Consider the following 13,936-nt stretch of genomic DNA (forward strand, 5'->3'; position numbering starts at 1 on the left):
GCCTAAGAGAAGGTTTATGGATGTGGTGAGAGAGGACATGCAGGTGATGGGTGTAACAGAACAAGATGCAGAGGACAGAAAGATATGGAAGAAGATGATCCGCTGTGGCAACCCCTAACGGGACTCTCTAATGTACTCGTTCCTAATCCTGTCCATCCTCGTCACACCCAGTGCAAGTATTAACATCTTTAACTCTGCTATCTCCAGCTCTGACTCATGTCTTTATGTCAGTGCCACCGTCTCCAACCCATATAACATAGCTGGTCTCACTACCATCTTGTAGATCTTCCCTTTCACTCTAGCTGGTACCTGACACTCTTCTCCACCCATTTCATCCTGCCTGCATTCTCTTTTTCACATCTCTTCCACACTTCCCGCTACTCTGTACTGTTGATCCCAAGTATATAAACTCATACACTTTTGCCAACTCTACTCCCTGCATCCTTACGAATCCACTGACCTCCCTCTCATTTACACACATGTATGCTGTCTTTTCCCTACTGACCTTCATTCCGCTCCTCTCTAGAGCATATCTCCACCTCTCCAGGGTCTCCTCAACCTGCTCCCTACTATCGCTACAGATAGAAGACCTGCAGCTGCTACTGAAATATCTTTTTACGTGCACACTTAAAAAATATTGTAGAAACTGATCTCATCTGCTCAACTAAAAGGAAGAGCATGGTACAAAAAGTGATATGATAATGGAAGAGGCAAACAATTAAAGGAAGAATATAAGCAGGGGAAATATAAAGCAACACAAAAAATTAAAACTAAACAGAAAAGTGGATTATGTGTATACAGTAATCCCTCGCTACTTCGCGGTTCACTTTTCGCGGATTCACGACTTCGCGGGTTTTTAAATACAAGTGATTGCCCGCCTATCGCGGAAGTTATGTTCCAGACCCATCAGCAACAGGAGAAAATCCGTGATATAGAAAGACCATATAAATAAACATTTTTTTAGTTTAAGCCTTAAAATACCCATCCCACATGCTTTAAACACATGTAAACTTATAAAACACACTTTGTTAACACATATGATATGTGGATGTCGGGCTAAGGATATGAGTAACATCTCACTATTATAAAACATTTTAACTTCACGCAAGACAAGACAGTGAGACAGGAAAATTGGTGATGTACACCTAAAAGCCTGATTGTACAGGCTTTTAAATTATTGACACGCAGAGCGACAAGCAGCACAAAGCCAACACAAAGTCCACTTCTCCTTAGCGTTCATTCAGCTCCCCACCCCCTTGACAATGCGAAGTGGCAGGAGCGTACTGCGCTTCCGGGGAGGGGGGGGGGGGGTTTGAGCGAAGGTGCGTTCAGCTCTCACACTCTCACACACCCACACACCCACACACACACACACACTCCTCGAGCAGAGCGACAAGCAGGCATTTTGGCAGAAGCAGCACAAAGTCCATTTCTGCTCAGCGTGAGTTCAGCTGCCCCCCTTCACAAAGCGAGTGCAGACACATTGACGTCTGATCGCTGCGTGCAGTGTGCAGTGTTGGTCTGAGGTGTTTAAGAATGTAGAAAGTGTTTAAGAGCATAGGAAGTGTTTATAAGAGTGTGGGAAAGGTTAACAAGAGAGTGAGAAAGGTTTATAAGAGTGTGGGAAGGGTTTATAAAGCCTTAAAATATGTATAAATAATAAAATAAATATAGGTCGCTACTTCGCGGATTTCACCTATCGCGGGGGGGCTCTGGAACGTAACCCCCGCGATAGGTGAGGGATTACTGTACTAGTAAAAAAATGGTAGCATATAATAATGGAAAATTGAAAGTAGAAAAAAGAATATTTATAAATAGGTAACAAGAAAAAAATGAATGAAAATGAAAAATTACAATTACAAAAAACAGAAACAACATTAATGAGCACAGCTGAATACATGTAAAAGATAATAAGGTTAACAACAAAAAATTAAACAAAATATCCATAGAACGGACATATATTTCATATGTATATTGTCACAGACATGCGCATGGGGGATAGTTTAAGGGCTAATATAATTGAAATCTCCCACCAGAAAGCCAGAGGGTGTTGTCAACTGATGCATTTTCTCTTCCTCTCACTGCAGACCAGAAGATTGACAACCATGACATCTCTGGCATCACTTCCTGTGTCTGCCTGCTTGGACCCTCCTCTTCCTGCCAGGAGCCAATAATACCGAAAGCTCTGCCATCTTGAGCAGTATAATTTGACATTTTCCTTCTTTTTAAACATGTTTTAAATCTGTTTTCTTTTGTAGATTGGTATATATATATATATATATCCATCCATTTTCCAACCCGCTGAATCCGAACACAGGGTCACGGGGGTCTGCTGGAGCCAATCCCAGCCAACACAGGGCACAAGGCAGGAAACAATCCTGGGCAGGGTGCCAACCCACTGCAGGACACACACAAACACACCCACACACCAAGCACACACTAGGGCCAATTTAGAATCGCCAATCCACCTAACCTGCATGTCCTTGGAATGTGGGAGGAAACCAGAGCGCCCGGAGGAAACCCACGCAGACACGGGGAGAACATGCAAACTCCACACAGGGAGGACCCGGGAATCGAACCCAGGTCCCCAGATCTCCCAACTGCGAGGCAGCAACGCTACCCACTGCACCACTGTGCCGCCCTATATATATATATATATATATATATATATATATATATATATATATATATATATATATATATATATATATATATATATATATATATATATATATATATATATATATATATATATATATATATATATATATATATATATATATATAAAATGTAAAGAAACATACAATAAAAACAGGAACAATAAAATTAATGTACAGTAATAAAATACACATATATAACAATCAAAAATATAAAAAATGAGAGCAAAAAGAAATTCCAGGGTGAGGGTGTTGGGTGAGGTCAGAAGAAAGTGCAGGCAAAGTCTAAAGAGATGTGTCCCAGACATATTCAATGAATGAGAAAGTAGGGCACAGCCAAGTAAACCGACCGTCAATGTCTATTCATCAGGGAATTATAAACACGAAAGATAAGTGCAGAAAATAAAAGCTAAACACATTATGTTAAAATGGTCAACAGTAAAATGTAAAATTAATAGGAAGAAAAGTGGTTTGAGTGATGATAATAAGCTTGTATATATAATGTCATTGTAATTAATGGAGATTAAAACTACTGTGGAACTCAAAAAGGAAATAAAAATAAAGGAAAGGGGAAAAAAGTAAAAGATAAAATACAGGGATGTTTAGTTGCAAAATAATATGGTTTGTATTAGGACTGTTTTTAACAAAATATTTTTTATATATGATGTGTAAAAAGGTATCCATTTCAGTGTTCTGTGAAGCCAGCAGGCAGAAAGTCGATTTTTTGCAAAAACATGTTTTTTCTGTATTATAGTATTGTTGTGAACACTGACATTACTGATTTTTACCAAGGCTTTAATTAAAATTCAGTTCATCTAATGATGAAAGAATTACAGAACTACATATCAATTACAAATTTAATACTAGCGATAAATAAACCCCACAGATTTCGCTGCAGTTTGAGTTTGTCGAATTCAAGGAAATTCAAGGGAAGAAGTAACTGAAGTAGTTTTAAGTGGCTTATTGTGGTGCAATAGTCTTTTAAGTGACCCTGAGGGATAGGGAAGTATCTGCCAACTTTGCTGCATCAATTACTGTGACCAAAAATATGATCTGTACTGTGAAGCAACAGTGCCAACCACTCCACCAACGTACCTTAAACAGCAAAAGACACAGATAGAATGATAGCCACAAACAAAGTACAACAAATGACCACAAACTAGCATTAAATAAACAACTCCAGGCACAACTGGAACATCTTTTTTGTTTCCCATGTATATATGCAGGTGATTTATACTTTTTTCTTCTATCAAGAAGAAAGAAATACCTTGTAAATAGTAATAAATCTCTCATCATTACTATTTCATGGGGTCTCTTGTGTTTTCTTATGATGGAAGGAAAAGGAGGAGGGCTCTTTTAAGGCTTGTTTTCAATCATATTTGCGGAACATGGCTAATTATACATGCAAATTAGCCATGCAGTGCTGTGCTGCAAGCACAAGAATCAGTCTTATAAGTGGCATTACTCATAATATTCTCATTATTGTCACATAAATATACTTCTTTGCAAGGTGAAAGGCTACTGTACTGGCCAGGTCATGATATTACACATGCTCAATGCAGATGGGCAATGATCTTACAGTACACCTACATGAAAGTTCTGTGCATGGCTGCTGCAGTTCTGTGATGCCACACTAGCCTAGCAGAAAAGATGCAAAAAGATGTTTGTCTAAGCCAACCACATAGCTAATTTCCAGGAGAATATTTAGGGAACAAGACCACTATTTCACACATCAACACTATTTAATACATATCCGAACAATTTTCTGAAGTTTAAAATGGGCTGCAAGTTGATTAACAGTAAAACTGGTTAACAATGAAGTACACAGGGTGATTCAGTAAATTGATAATTTGCAAAAAAGTATTGTCCAATAACTAAGTATAATGAATCTGAAGTATATACCAAATTGTACAATTACCCTTGATTTTTCTCCAGAATTTTTCCACTTGTGAAAGAAGTGAAGGAACACATTGTGGCTGCCATGTCTACCATCAATGGTGACATACTACTGTAGGAAATTGAAATATATGCCAGAAAGAAATTACATTTGTATCAACAACAAACTGCTGTTAGTTTTCAGGGAAAAAAGTTCCTTTTACCGTGCAAAAAAATATTTACTTCAGGGAAAGATGTTTTTTCTTTCTAGGATCACAACTGTTGAAAGTCTTTCAGGATTCAGCCAAATGAACATTGAAACAATTTTATGTCTTTATTGTTCATTGGTATTAATTTCTATGACATGTGTAATATTTTCCTAGGCATCTTTGGTCTTAAATTAATGGTAATGTTATGGTGAATTTTTCTGGGTTATTTTCAGAAGGGTATGATTCTATTATTTTATCTCTGTAAAAAGTCTTTTAATAATAATAAAACAGAGCTGTGGGTTTAATGATGTGCAAAGTGTCAGTCTGTTTATCACCTCTTTGTATTGCTTAGGAGTGATGTATATTTATATGTAACCATGTGTTTTATTGGTTTTTTTTTGTTATTATGAATGAATCTGTCTTACATATATATTTTTATGTTGTTTGGTTAAACATGAATTTTGTCTTTAAATGTCAGTATGTTCCTTGTGTTTTGTGGGTGGAGCCTTAAGAGGCAGGGCCACCGTGTTTTCATCATGGCTGGGTCCTCCATCGGCCTTCATAAGAAGTCTGAGTGAGCGACTTAGCAGGTGGAGTATCTTTTGAGTATTTAATTTATTATCTGGCTTTCAGATTATTTTCTGCTATTGATTTAAGACTATTATGACTTCAGATTACATATTGGGACTTGTTAGCTTCTAGTTTGCCTTAAAATAATACTTTTTGCCTCCTTTTTTCTCTTTTAAGCTTGTTCAGTATTTTGCAGTCTTTTTCTGTAATAAATCCTTTAATTTATAAAGGTTCTGCTTCGCCCTATCCTCCACAATCCAGGGGTTAATGGTCATCCCTTCTTTTCTAGAGCATTTTGCCATATTTTGAGACCTTTGTTATATTTTGAGCTTCATGACAGTTTTCTTGATTTGAGGCCTAGCTAGGCCTTGACTACTGCTGGCAGTTGAAGTAAGATGGACTGCTTTGAGTCTCTTTTGGGTTGGTCTGTAAAGATTTAAGGCATAGCTTTCGTGGAGTTTTGGATGTCTTCCATTATTGTCTGGCCATATCTGAGGCTTCATGTCATAACAGGGAGCAAATTGAATTGTTGTTAACTCTTCTGAAGATTTTATAACCACACATTTCCCTATTTCAATGAGTTTTGATCTCTGACTTGTTTAAAATTATCAGTGTTTAAAAGGGTTCATTTAGAATGTGCAAAGAGAGAATAAGTAATTCTGCATTCTGAAATGCATGTGCATGCATTTCTGTTATTTTTTATTTCATTATTTTTATTACTTTACTCTATTTATGTTTAAGTTTGTTGTTAATAAATTATCAATTATTGTACTGATTATTTACCCACTGTCATTGTTATTAATGCTAGAAAGGCATAGGCCCTTTTGTTGTGGACACAAGCTGGGACTCAGCTTCTTATTTGGTTTTTGTCTGTACCTTCATTTGAGTCATTTGAAATTGCATTTCCACTGTGTTGTTTTAGTTTGCCTCACATTATTGCAGCATTCTTTTTCTTTCCTTTGCCACTACCCAATAAAAGTGTTATATTATTTGCATTCAAACAATATGTGGATGAACTGTTTTTGCACAGCTCTTTAAATATTTTATTAGTCCACAAATATCATCTATCTCCATTTTATAGCCAATCAAAACATACTATATATTAGTAAATTACACTGATTAAACCTTTTTGCCAGTCTTTTGTGATAAACAATAAATAAAGTTAATGGAGCAAATTAGGCTGATCTTAAGACCCTCAGATTTTTGCTTCTGCCTTTTATTTTCTCAAGACAGATATGCCAAGTGCCAATTTATAACCCTATCCCTGTAACCAAAAACAAGTTATACTTCACAGAAACTCTTGTTACTTTTATCTCTGGTTTTAAACTGTAAACAAACTAACTGACTGATGAAAAGACACACCATTGGTTGAGCAATGCAATGTCTAATTGTACAGGGGCATAACATTTGAAAGTTAGCCATTTGCCTTCTTCATTCTTTCAGAAAAACACTCAAAGCAATCAAAAAAAGAATTGAATTAGCGTGTCTGCCACACTTTAAAAACATTTTAAGGATAAAAAATACTGAACTAGATGCAGTGCACCTGAAGCATACCAGGACTCTATCAAGGTGAGATTACAATGAATGATACCGGCAAGGGATCATCCTCAAGTCTAAATTCAGTCTTCAGAAAGAATTAAATGAAATTGTAGAATAATAATACAAAATCTATTGTTATCAGTAGACCCTAGGCATAGTCATGTATCCCAGAATTATTTCTTAGTGACAGCTAATTTACACAATTTAATTTTATATTGACTCTGTTTTCAGGTATGCAGCTGCCCCACATACAATGGAGATCGTGCGGCATATAATGTGTTTTTATTTACTTCTTTACCTTTGAAGAATGAAGCCCCATTAAGTTCTTCTTCTTCTTCTTCTTTTGGCTGCTCCTGTTAGGGGTTGCCACAGCGGATCATCTTCTTCCATAACTGTAGTGTTTTCTAGATTGAAGTAGCAACACACTCAGAATAACGTTTCAAATGCTGTTTATTGTTAACCTTGTTTAACCAACTCACCATACAGCGTGCCTCTAAACCACACCCCTCCCTGCGGCCGTCATACGTCTCAAAAGACGCAGACCATAGCAATCAACACCCAAACATAAAGCAATGGACAAAAGCATCATTAAACAATCATATACAACAATACCTATGTGTCCTCTGCATCTTGTTCTGTTACACCCATCACCTGCATGTCCTCTCTCACCACATCCATAAACCTTCGCTTAGGCCTTCCTCTTTTCCTCTTCCCTGGCAGCTCTATCCTTAGCATCCTTCTCCCAATATACCCAGCATCTCTCCCCTGCACATGTCCAAACCAACGCAATCTCGCCTCTCTGACTTTGTCTCCCAACCGTCCAACTTGAGCTGACCCTCGAATGTACTCATTTCTAATCCTATCCATCCTCTTCACACCCAGTGCAAATCTTAGCATTAAGATGAGTGATAAAAATGTGGGATTTCAGCGAGCTGCCATATTCTAATTGATAAGTACATAGTGAAGAGTGTTTGTTACAATTAAGTTTAACTCATCTGCACTTATCTTGTTCTGTCCTGTTGTGATATGATATTTAGAGTCAGTACTGTTAGCTGTTTGTCTGATTACTGTTACGTTACAGCCAGAGTTTATTCTCTGGCTTATTTGTACTTTGCTTTTTACTGTTGTTTTTGTTATTTGTGAAGTATTATTTATGTAGTTTCCCCCAATATTGTTATATGTATTAATTATTTAGTATTTATATATTATGTAATTGAGTGTGTGTATATTCCTTATGTTGTGTGCGTGGAACCCCTAATGGAAGGGGCCACCTTGACATCAGTGACCTTAGCTGTTATATCTGTGACTAGGGAGTTGATCAGATGATGATGATGATATTTTAGTAATTCCCAATATTGTTGTTTTTCATTTATATTAAATAGTTTCTAGTTTGTTTTTGATATATTTGAACAAATGTGTGTCCTCATATGTGATAGTTCTCTGTTTAGTGAGTGGTATCATCTATTCTTCCATTTTGCCATGCAGTTTGTACTATTACTATTGTACTATTGCATTGTATTTTTGAGGTGGCAATGATAGATTGGCCATCCAGCTCTGTGAAGAGGATTACATGTGCTCTATTATGAGCATTGTATTTACCCATTTTTTGATACCCTTTGCATACCTAACCTACTCAGAAGGGGGTCTCTCTTTGAATTGCCTTTTTGAACAGTTCTTCCATTTTATTTTATTTTTTTGGAGGATAGTTTTTTTCTTGTCTTCTTAAGGAGTCAAAGCTGGGGGTCTCAGAAAACAGGGCCTGTTACAGCCTATTGAAGCATTCCTTATAAGATTTTGGGTTTATACAAAAAATAAATTAGTGTTGTTAATCTTCAGTTGTTCATTAATGTTTGGTCTTTAAGTATTGATTTTCTGGTTTCTAGATTTATTTCACTTCTGTCTTTGCTTTTAGGCTCTTAGATTTTGTATTGAGACTTTCTTGCTCCGGGTCCCGTTTTATAGGCAAGTCCTTTTATGCCATTTCTGCTGTTTTTGTTTATTTAAAAAGTTGTCCTTATTTATAAATCTTATTGTTTTAGATTTGTCCCTCAAGCTAGAGGTTTGATTGTTCCACTCACTTTTTGGCCACTTTTGGTGTTTTTTTGAGCATTTGAAAGTATATTTTGAGGTTTAAAAGCCAAGACTCCATTTTGTTATAATGATCACATTTTATTAATTTTTGCATACCTTTCTCTTTGTACTTTTATGAAATCCGTGCTGCTAATTGGGGTTTTTACATCCAGAGAATACAATTTTTACATTATTTTTTTTCACTTCCTTTAAAATTTAAATATCATTATGCCATTTTGTATTGCCTAGGCAACTTTTCCAGAGTTTCACAGAAGTGTGTGATGCATGTCAGCATCAGCACAACCTATAAATGCGGATGTTTGTGATTCTTATTTATCCGTGTGTGGATAAAAATATTTTATGAGCATTTCTCTTTGCCTATCTGTTCTCAGTTTTATAACTTTCTTTTCATTCAACGATTTCTGATTCTTGTCTTACATTTCTGACTTTTTTGGCAATGAACTCTGCTTATATTTTTGACTACATTTCACTTCCTGAGCCTATAATATCTTTTTTCACTGTGTCTTGCTTGAGTTAGTACACATTTTAGACCTGTGCAGGCTGAAGCCTGCCTCTTAAATGAAGTCAAGTTGCAGGGGCTAAAGCCATCTTTTTTTTGGAAGCCTTACACCTTTTATTGCTATTCTGTGTATACAATTACAATAAGTACACATTAACCTTATAGACTCTAAGGGGTTTCAGGCATTATCGTGATTAAATTACATGCCCAAAAAGTAATTGTTAATCCATTATCCAACCTGCTATATCCTAACAAGAGGGTCACGGGGGTCTGCTGGAGCCAATCCCAGCCAACACAGGGCGCAAGGCAGGAAACAAACCCCGGGCAGGGTGCCAGCCCACCACAGGGTGCGCACACACACACACACACCCACACACGAAGCACACACTAGGGACAATTTAGAATCGCCAATGCACCTAACCTGCATGTCTTTGGACTGTGGGAGGAAACCGGAGTACCCGGAGGAAACCCACACAGACACGGGGAGAACATGCAAACTCCACGCAGGGAGGACATGGGAAGCAAACCCGGGTCTCCTAACTGCGAGGCAACAGTGCTACCCACTGTGCCACCCGTAATTGTTAATCTTTTAAGATATTAGTCTGCTTATGTAATAAAGGAACTACACATATTTGAATATTATTGAGCATAACACTCCAACATTTTTAAAAGAAAGCAGTTTCACACTGATATATACTACAGGTTTTCTCTTTAAAAAACTAGATTTTACAGTACATATCTAAGAAATACAGAATCATGATGCACAGCTCCAGAATGTGCCCTAATATGTCTGTCATTACTATATAAAGTTTAGATTTACAATTGTATGGGAGGGCGACCGTGGTGGTTTGCCTTCCTGCACAGTATACAAGCTGTTCTGTCTGTCTTTTTTTGGTCTTCCAGATCTTGTCTTCAACTCCACAGTTCCCCGTAACTGCCATTTCTTAATGAAATTTTGGGCTATTAAAATTGCTAGCAGGAAGCACTTTAATATCTTTTTATAGCCTTCCCTCTGCTTTGTAGGCATAAGACCATTTAATTTAGTCATTGCTTAGAAGAGCTCATGGGTATTGCGTTTTGGTGTTGCACAATGTTTAAAGAGTCAAGGACTTTATTAAGCTCTGCTGACAATTCCTAATGATAATTCATGACTAGACTAACACCTAAACAGCTAAGACCAAACTAACGACCCAAGGAGTTAAATGTCAAACAATGTCACTACTAAATCATAACTCAAGCCTTTGCATGTCAATTTGAGCACCTTTATCTTCATAAACAAAAAAGTTCAAAATATAACCACAAAGAACCTCAGCAACTATAAACACTTTAAAGATCCATTTTGTTCTTCGTGTATGGCTTCCATTCTTTCTTCAACTGAGAGCTAACTTACTGGTTGGAAGTATTTTTACAAGACAGCAGAATCTGTGAGTTCAAATGTTTTATCTTGAAAAGACGATTGTACCCATCTATTCCCTTCTTTCTTGCTTTTTCCTCATCTTCGTCAGGATCACAATGGTGAAGGCTTCAAGATGTTGCCATAAACCTGCCCCTTGTTATGGCTGATCGAGGAAATGGGAGATTGAAACCCAGTCTTTTGCTCCAGTGTCAAGGTATTTGTTTTGCTTTGATAACGCCCATTTACAAAACCAAAGAATATCCATCAAATTCTAACAGTATAAGCTGTTAGAATTTATATTTTTATTCAGATACAGCCCTGTTCTGTGAAAACTGTTGTCATGTACAACTGTCCCGTTAAATATAGAAATGCAGTGCTGAGTATAAATGGGTCATTGGGTACTATGAACCTCGGGTTTACTTTGGAGCAAACTGGGGCAATTCTGGCTCCTTGTCCTCCTCCTCAGAAAAGCCATGCAACAAATCTGGTGCACTGGCTTTCCTTTCAGATGTTGTTTTGGACATGCTTATTGTTGGGTCTGCAAGAGGTGGCAGATTTTCTCTCCTTCTGGTGGCAACTTCTGAAGGAAAGGCAGGGAACATCTGACAGTCCTGTTGACGTACCAGCAGTCTCCATTTCATATCTTTAAATTTATGCGATGGACAAGGTGTAAAGGTTTGTCTCAGGTTAAAATTCTTCTTCTGATGACTCACTGTAAGAAAAAAGCACCCGTTATAACAAGGCAAGAACGGGATATTCAGCTGTAAAAACATATCGCTCAATCAGTTTTTCTAGTTTGTTTCCATAAGTTTAGTGCATTTTTTGTTGCTGTTTTCTTGCACTTCACATTAAACACTTGTACACTGTACTTACTGTATATAGACATTTAAACCTGCTTCATCCAGTGTTCAGTTGTGAGGGATCCAGAGCCTTTCCTGGAAGCCCCCGGCACAAAGCAGGAAATAGTTCTGGACAGTGCGCCAGTCCATTGCAGGACCTAGTCACACATAAACCTACTAGCACTGACACAGGGGCCAACCTAACCAGCATGACTTTGGCATGTGGGAGGAAAACCAGCATACCAGCATACTCAGAAACAGCAACGCACATACAGAGAGATTGTGCAGCAGGCAGCATCTGGATGCAGTAATTGAATCCATGATGTTTGAACAATCCTGTATTTACTAAAGAAGCGTGGCATAGAGACCTTCAGTAAAGGGACATTCTCAACAGAGTCAAAACTGTGACCCGAAATTGACTGAAGGTCATAATAAGCCATATCACTGGTGTTCTGCAACTTTTCTAGTACTTACCTGCCTGTACATTTGCCTAGAAAAGTGTAATGTTCAAATCTTGCTCCACTTTGAGTAAATGCGTACTATACTTTCACCGCTGCCCTCACACATAAAAATGCATGTTGCTGCACTGTCACACGTGGAATTTTCTCAGTGGCCTTTATGCATGCTAAGATATGTAGTATGAATAGCCAAACATAGACATCCATAGCTTATTGGAATAGTCCAAACTTGAACTACTCAATGTTCCTGGGCCTTTTACTGTATGCTGTATGCAATATATTTGAGAAAGCAAACTCACTCAGAACTGACACAGCGCTCACCTTGGCATAAATGTGTGGAAATTGCATATTTTGCCAAGGAAAGAGAGCACACAGCATGCAAAGTTAGGTTTTATTTGAAAAAAAAGGTACAACTTTGGGTTTTAATAAATACCACTATTGCTTTTTCTTGACTTATGGATTTATTGCAGCTTACACAAACAATTTAAATATAGGGTGGTGCCTCACCAGTGAGACCCTGAACCCCAGTAACTAATACACAGTTGCACTGCTGTTACTTCATTACATTTAAAAAGATAAAAGGCATCTCAGTTAAATTATGCATTTTAAATGAACACTGTCTTTACAGTAGCATCAGAAAAAACCAAGGAACTGGTTATTGACTTTCACTGCACCTGCGAGCCTCTATGTCCTGTCACTATTAAGGGAGCAGATGTGGAGATGGTGCACTGCTACAGGTACTTGGGGGACCACATCAATGGCTGTCTGGAATGGTCTTGTAACACAAACTCCTTTTTTCTTAGTAGACTGCACTCCTTTAATGCAAGTGTTGACCATTTGCATGGTCTACAAATATGTAATGGCAATTTACTAAGCTATGGTGTGCTGAGCTGGCAACATCACTTCAAGAGAGAACCACCAAATCAAAAAACTGATTAAAAGGGCAGGCTCAGTTATGGGATGCACTCTGGTCCCACTGGAGATAGTAGTAGAGGAGAGAGTTAAAACAAAACTGAGTGCCATTATGAACAATGCTACACCATCCTCTCTCTCACTCTAATACTAAGTACTTTCAGCCAATAAATTATTCTGCAGAAGCGTGCCAAGAAATGCTACAGGGCTTCCTTTATACCAACAGTAATATGTCTGCATAATGCCTCACTGTCATTGTGACAGCAAACTCAGAAAGTTTCATCATTTTTAGTTATTCTGATGCACATTTAAGAGAGGTTTGTTTCTTGTCATAATAATAATAATATCCATCCATCCATTATCCAACCCGCTATAGCCTAACTACAGGGTCACGGGGGTCTGCTGGAGCCAATCCCAGCCAACACTTGGCGCAAGGGCAGGAAACAAACCCCGGGCAGGGCGCCAGCCCACCGCAGGGCACACACACCAAGCACACACTAGGGCCAATTTAGGATCACCAATGCACCTAACCTGCATGTCTTTGGACTGTGGGAGGAAACCGGAGCACCCGGAGGAAACCTATGCAGACACGGGGAGAACATGCAAACTCCACGCAGGGAGGACCCGGGAAGCGAACCCGGGTCTCCTAACTGCGAGGCAGCAGCGCTACCCACTGCTCCGCCCATAATAATAATAATATTTATTTATTAAAAAAAGGACAAATTTCGCCACAGTGACAAAGTGTGATCTATTAATCTATTAGTACAAATCTTTAACTTTCTCATTCCATAATAGATCCCAAAAATATTTTTGAATAGAATAGGTGTATTCAACTGTATTGCAACTTTAATACAACTCATCTTACCTTTACTTTTCAGACAGATTAACTCA

Source organism: Erpetoichthys calabaricus, chromosome 1 (assembly GCF_900747795.2).
Source record: "Erpetoichthys calabaricus chromosome 1, fErpCal1.3, whole genome shotgun sequence".
NCBI classification, from domain to species: domain Eukaryota; kingdom Metazoa; phylum Chordata; class Cladistia; order Polypteriformes; family Polypteridae; genus Erpetoichthys; species Erpetoichthys calabaricus.